Below are 6,331 nucleotides of genomic sequence, written 5' to 3'. Positions count from 1 at the left end.
TGATTTGATGGTAGCCCAACCTCAAATCCATCTTGGAGAAGACTGAGGATCCAGCGAGCTGATCATACAGGTCGTTGATCCTGGGAAGCGGATATTTGTTCTTGATTGTGACCAAATTGACAGGTCGGTAATCTACAACCATCCGGTCCGTACCATCCTTCTTCTTGACGAATAGGACGGGGCAAGCCCACGGAGATGAGCTAGGTCGGATGAAACCCTTTTTCAAGGACTCATCGAGTTGTTTCTTAAGCTCGGCTAGTTCTAGTGGTGCCATCTTATAGGGTCTTCTAGCAATCGGAACGGTTCCTGGAATGAGGTCTATTACGAACTCAACATCCCTGTCAGGTGGAACACCTGGCAATTCCTCTGGGAAGACATCCGGGAAGTCACGGACTACCGGAACGTCCTCAAGGTCTGGCAAAGGGCTGGCGTTAAGAGAATATAATTGTCGCTTGGCTATTCGGGTCAAGACATTGACTATCTTCCCCGAAGGATGGGTGAGTTGAACAGTCCTAGAGAAGCAATCAATTTTGGCTTGATGAGCTGACATCCAGTCCATACCCAAAATGATATTAATATCTGAAGATTTAAGGGCTATCAAAGATGCGAGGAAAACAAGTCTGTCGACTTGGATTTCATTTCCATAACTTACCCTAGAGGTCTGCCATCTAGAACCAGGAGTAGAAATTTCCATAGTGGATGGCATGTCACAGAATGCGACGTTATGCAAACGAGCATAGTTTTCAGATATAAAAGAATGAGAGGCTCCTGTATCGAAAAGAACAGATGCCGGGTGGCAATTAACAAGAAGCGTACCGAGAACGACGTTGGGATCCTCTTGAGCTTCTTCGGCAGAGATACAGTTGACATGGCCACGTGAAGCGGTGGCCGGCTTGGCGTGGAACACTTTCCCTGTCGGCTTGCCACGGCCAACAGCTTTAGCAGACTGGTTGGGGTTGGTCTGGGGACACTCACGCATATAGTGGCCAGATTCCCCACACTTGAAACAAGTCACGGAACTGGTACGTGGAGGAGCATTGTTGGTTGGACCCCCATAGGGCTTGGCCGGAGCAGACTGTTGAACAGGGCGAGGCGCCTGGAAAGATGGCCTCGGTGTGAACCTGGGTGGCAGGGCGGTGTTGGGTACCCACACGCGGCGCTTCTGAGGACCAGCACCGGATGAGGAACCCATGTCACGGCCATGCTTGCGTGTTGCGTCATAGTCAGTCTGACCAGTTTCAGCACTGATGGCTTTGTTGACAAGTTTCTGAAAAGATGTGCACTCATGCAGACGGAGGTCACGGCGAAGCTCAGGACTAAGGCCCTTACGGAACCTTGCTTGCTTCTTGGCATCAGTAGAAACTTCCTCAGTTGCATATCGTGCGAGGTTACCAAACTCCCTGCTGTAAGCATCCACAGAGAGTCGGCCTTGGGTGAAACTGCAAAATTCCTCACGTTTACGGTCCATGAGACCCTCCGGAATGTGATGTTCACGGAAAGCCTCGCTGAATTCAGCCCAAGTAGTGACATGGCCCGCTGGGCGCATAGCTCCATAATTCTCCCACCATAGACTGGCGGGGCCTTCAAGATGATATGCAGCAAAGGTGACCTTGTCAGCCTCCGCTACCAGCGCGGAACGCAGTTTGTGAGAGATACTGCGAAGCCAGTCATCAGCGTCGAGAGGCTCGACGGAGTGGTGGAACGTGGGTGGATGTAATTTGATAAAATCACTGAGTGACACCACGTTAGTCCTCTGATGGTGTGCCGTGTTCTGTTCAATACGCTCCAACAAACGGTTGGTCTCCCGCTTGTTTCTCTCAGCTTCCATCATAACCTCGGCTAGGGAAGGAGGATGAGGCAGATTTGCATCCCTGACTTCACTGCCTTCGGCCTGCTCTTGAGGAGCAGGGTTAGTGCGCGTGTTGACCATCCTAGGTAAACAAGACAATGATTTAGTCAGGATGATAAAATTCCGACATAGGATACAAAATGTAAGGAATAACTCGAAATGCAAGATGATCATCCGTATGACATGGTAGATACAGAAACTGCTTCTTTATTCCATCGTCATACACACCATACAGGGTTTAGTACAAGACCAAACAAAGTACTATTACGGTGAAAAGAGGATTACATCTCATCGGAGGCATCCCAAGCTCCTATACATTATTTTTCTACACCTCCGGAAAGAGTACAAACTAGGTCATATCCCACGAGTCACGCGGGACGATAGACGACACAGCTAGTGCGAACTAGTGATACTACCACTAACTCAGACCGATCCGTAGTAGTCCTCGTAGAAGTCACCTCCATAGCCTGGAAGCTCAACATGATCATCCGGAAACAGACGATCTCGCGGAGCTTGTGGACCATAGGGGCTAGGATGAGGTCTTGGACCAACAGACGGTGGCCTGCGGGGACCGCGAGGTGGGGTGATGCCTCCTACATCACGCCAACCCATCACGTCTGGCAGAGCAGATCTCACAGGATAGAGATCGCGCATATCCGAATATCCAGCTTGCACCGCCGGTGCGAACCGAGTCAATGTGGCCCAGTGGTCAGCACGGGTATTGAAGAGCTCTAACCTCAAGGCCCGATTTTCACGGTCCTTATCCTCGAGCATCTCAGCAGTGGTGCGAGTCCGTGAATCCTCCTGGGTGGGGTCAGCATAGATAGCCTGGAGATACCCTTGTGCTCCCGGAAGTGATCCTGGCATATACCGGAAATCAGAGTCCCGAAATAGACCAGATCTGACTCGCATGATGGTCATCATAGAGTAGGCGGCGTCCTGCACAGCCATCTCAATAGTAACCCCGAGTCCATAGGAGCAGTGAAGGGGCTCGGTGGATCCAGGATAAGATGGAAATATCCTGACAGTGCAGAGATACTGGCTTTGATTGAAGTCCCGAAATTGCTCTTCGACCGTGTACTCAGGATACCAGCGGTATCCAGCCTCAGTCATTACCCTGACCAACTTGGCAGTATGGCCGGGTACATCTAGGCATCGAGTCAGGCGAACCACTTGATTGAGGTCGCGAGTGGCCATCTGAAAGCACAATCATAATGCAAAGGCATTAGAATTTCTAGCAAAATTTCGGCAGCATAACAGCTGTAAATGCTCAAGAAGGATTTTGAGACATTTGACAAAGGATTTCATACACACTCAACATCATCATATCAAAGTTCTGAGTCCATCCTAGCAACATAATGTGGTAGAAGAACTGAACTAGGCTTGTATCCATCATACCTATAAGGTACTACTGATTAGTAACACGTGATCCTGATAGAGAGAATAGATCCTAATTCCTTAACCCCCGGTGGAAGAATGGACTGACTCAGATCAGAATGTCATAAGATAAAGGAGTAAAAAGAGCCTTACGTTCCAACCCACAAACAATTCCCCTACATATAACTAAAGAATTTCTAGACTCAACATCGACCAGTTTGGCTTGGAGAACCTACAGGCAGTCCGGCTCTGATGCCAACGCTGTCAGGACCCCGACTCGATGTCACATCGATCTAGCCGGTAACACCTCATATCACTTTGCGGCCTCACGCACGGTATCCCCACGGGTGTCGCCTTACCTTTGCCCGGGACCGTTTGCGCCTTTTGGCTCACGTATATGATAGTGTCGCTAGCATCCATATGATAAGGAGCCCGGGCTGACATGACTAGTCGTAAACCCAAAGTGGCACAGACTTACAGGGACAGGCATCCATGACCCAGCTTCGAACGTGTCGGTCATCAGCAAGTGGGTCCGGGCTGTAGCACTGGGCTAGCAGGACTCCGGTAAACCGGGCTGTAGCGGGCTAACAGGACTCCGGTACTCAAAGCGTGACATTTCCCCGAAGGGACAGACACAGGAACGAAGAAGGACACATGCCGGCCAGCCTAAGTGTTCCAGAGCAGTAGCAAGCTACCATGGCTCAGCGGTAACACTAGGAGACATTTCCCGGTAAGAGAGGCTACTAAAGATAAACAACTAGATAGTCAGATCCCACACATACCAAGCATTTCAATCATACACACAATATGCTCGATATGTGCAAATACAACGAAGCATCACAACATGACTCTACGACACAAGTACTTTATTTAAGGCTCAGGGAGCCATACATAACATACACAAAGGTACGGGTCTCACGACCCAACATTCAAGTCATACAGTCATACAAACCAGCAGCGGAAGTAACTTGTCTGAGTACAGACAACTAGTAAAATAAAAGAGGCTTGGAAAGCCTAGCTATACTACGTGGTCCTTCACAAGCTCAGGGTCACCACCTGGGCCTTTAGCCTACTCGTTGATGTCAACGTCTACATAGAACCCATCAGAAGGGGTTGCAGCGTCTTCTGTAAAAATGTAAATTATAGCAACATGAGTACAAAGGTACTCAGCAAGACTTACATCAGATCCTACATACATGCATATTATCAAGAAGGGTTGGTGGAGTTATTGCAGCAAGCCAGCTTTGACTCTTGGCTAGACTATCCTACGATACTTCAACTTGAAATGGTTTTGCGCACACGAGTCCACTACTCACCACTTCAATACACTACCGAGGATCCGCCTCCGTCTTCCTACGGAAGAGCCATCCTCGGCACTCACACTTATCTTGAGGCTTTTAGTAGTTTCCATTTACTTGTCTATGAACTGTATAGGCAACCAAGTAGTCCTTTACCGCGGACGCGGCTATTCGAATAGATCATGATAACCCTGCAGGGGTGTACTTCTTCATACATGTTTCCACCACTTAGCGTCTCCACACGACATGTGCTCGGCAGACTTCAAGCGAAAGCCGACGTGGGTGTAGACCACGACCTACCTAAACACTTAAGCCTCTAGTCCAGGTTTATCGCCTATCCAGGTTCCATCCGCAGGGAGTCCGGCCGAGGTTTCCCATACGGCCCCGAACGATGTGAACAGGGTTCCCGAGATACCTAACGGGTATTCGGTACACCGTGCCACGTACCTACCGCATCACAGCCCACCCCTACGGTCAGCGCTGTCCACGGCCTCAAGTAGGCTACAAACACCAGAAACTACTTGCAACTCCTGGACAGAGAGCTAGGGTGATTAAGAAGTCGAGCGGGGTCATATTTCAGGGCCCAATGCATGGTAGTAGCTGTATCTTAAATCACACATACAGATCTCAGTGCTTAGGGTCGGCTTCAATGAAACAACCCACCATGTACTCCTACATGGCCTCTCATTGATACCTTTACCAAATCGTGTTCACCACACCACTCTCATTACCGACATAATCATTTCACTCTAGCCCATCACCCAGATGAACCAGACCTGACACGACTCTAAGCATAGCAGGCATAGCAAGGTAGGAACAACACATACATATGGCTCATACAACTCCTACACATGCTAGTGGGTTTCATCTAGTTACTGTGGCAATGACAGGTCATGCAGAGGAAATGGGTTCAACTACCGTAGCACACAGCAGTTTGAAACGCGTTGTCTTAATGCAGTAAAAGAGAGCAGGAGCGAGAACATGGGATTGTATCGATATGATCAAATGGTTGGTTGCTTGCCTGATGGTTCGATGCACTGATACGGTTCTTCGTTAGGGTAATCACGGTACTCCTCAGAGGCAGAACCTGTCGCAAAGGACACCGATACACAACCATCATCAAACAAGGTGCAACAATATGATGCATGCATGAAACATGGCAATATGAGTGTGTTGGGCTAATGCAACTAAGACCAGAAGGGTTTGAACAAATTTGAATCGAAGATTCAAATTTCAAACTCAAACATGGCCCTTTTAAAGTGCTTTTCCTTGTTCTGCTTAAAACATCAATTTAACTTGTTTGATCATGCATGAAAATAGTACAGATGGATAGATTGGATTTTTCTGATCATTTTTCATATATAATTTGTCTAATTTGGAGTTACAGAATAAAAGTTATGAATTTTTGAAGTTTAAATAATATTCTGGAATTTCCTGATTTAAATTAAATCCAGAAATATATATATTGCGCCAGCATGACGTCAGCATGACGTCAGTGGTCAACTGCGGCTGGCTGGGGTCAAACCTGACGTGTGGGGTCCACACGTCAGTGACAGGGGGGTTAAACGGGGTTAGTTTAATCCTAATTAGGAATTAGTGGTGCTGGGGCCCACTGGTCAGTGTCTGGGGGTTAACTAACAGTGATTAGCACTAATCTGACCACCTGGCCGACGGGGCCCACGCGTCAGTGACCCTGGGGGGTCAAACCCCAGGTCAAACAGGTCAAACCCACCGGCGACATGACGCCGGCGAGGCCCGAGACGGCGGCGCGATACGGAAACACGCTACAGGGCACGGGCGAGGCCGT

The sequence above is a fragment of the Triticum aestivum genome, chromosome 1B, assembly GCF_018294505.1.
Source record: "Triticum aestivum cultivar Chinese Spring chromosome 1B, IWGSC CS RefSeq v2.1, whole genome shotgun sequence".
Classification (NCBI taxonomy): Eukaryota; Viridiplantae; Streptophyta; class Magnoliopsida; order Poales; family Poaceae; genus Triticum; species Triticum aestivum.
This window is presented reverse-complemented; position numbering follows the sequence as displayed.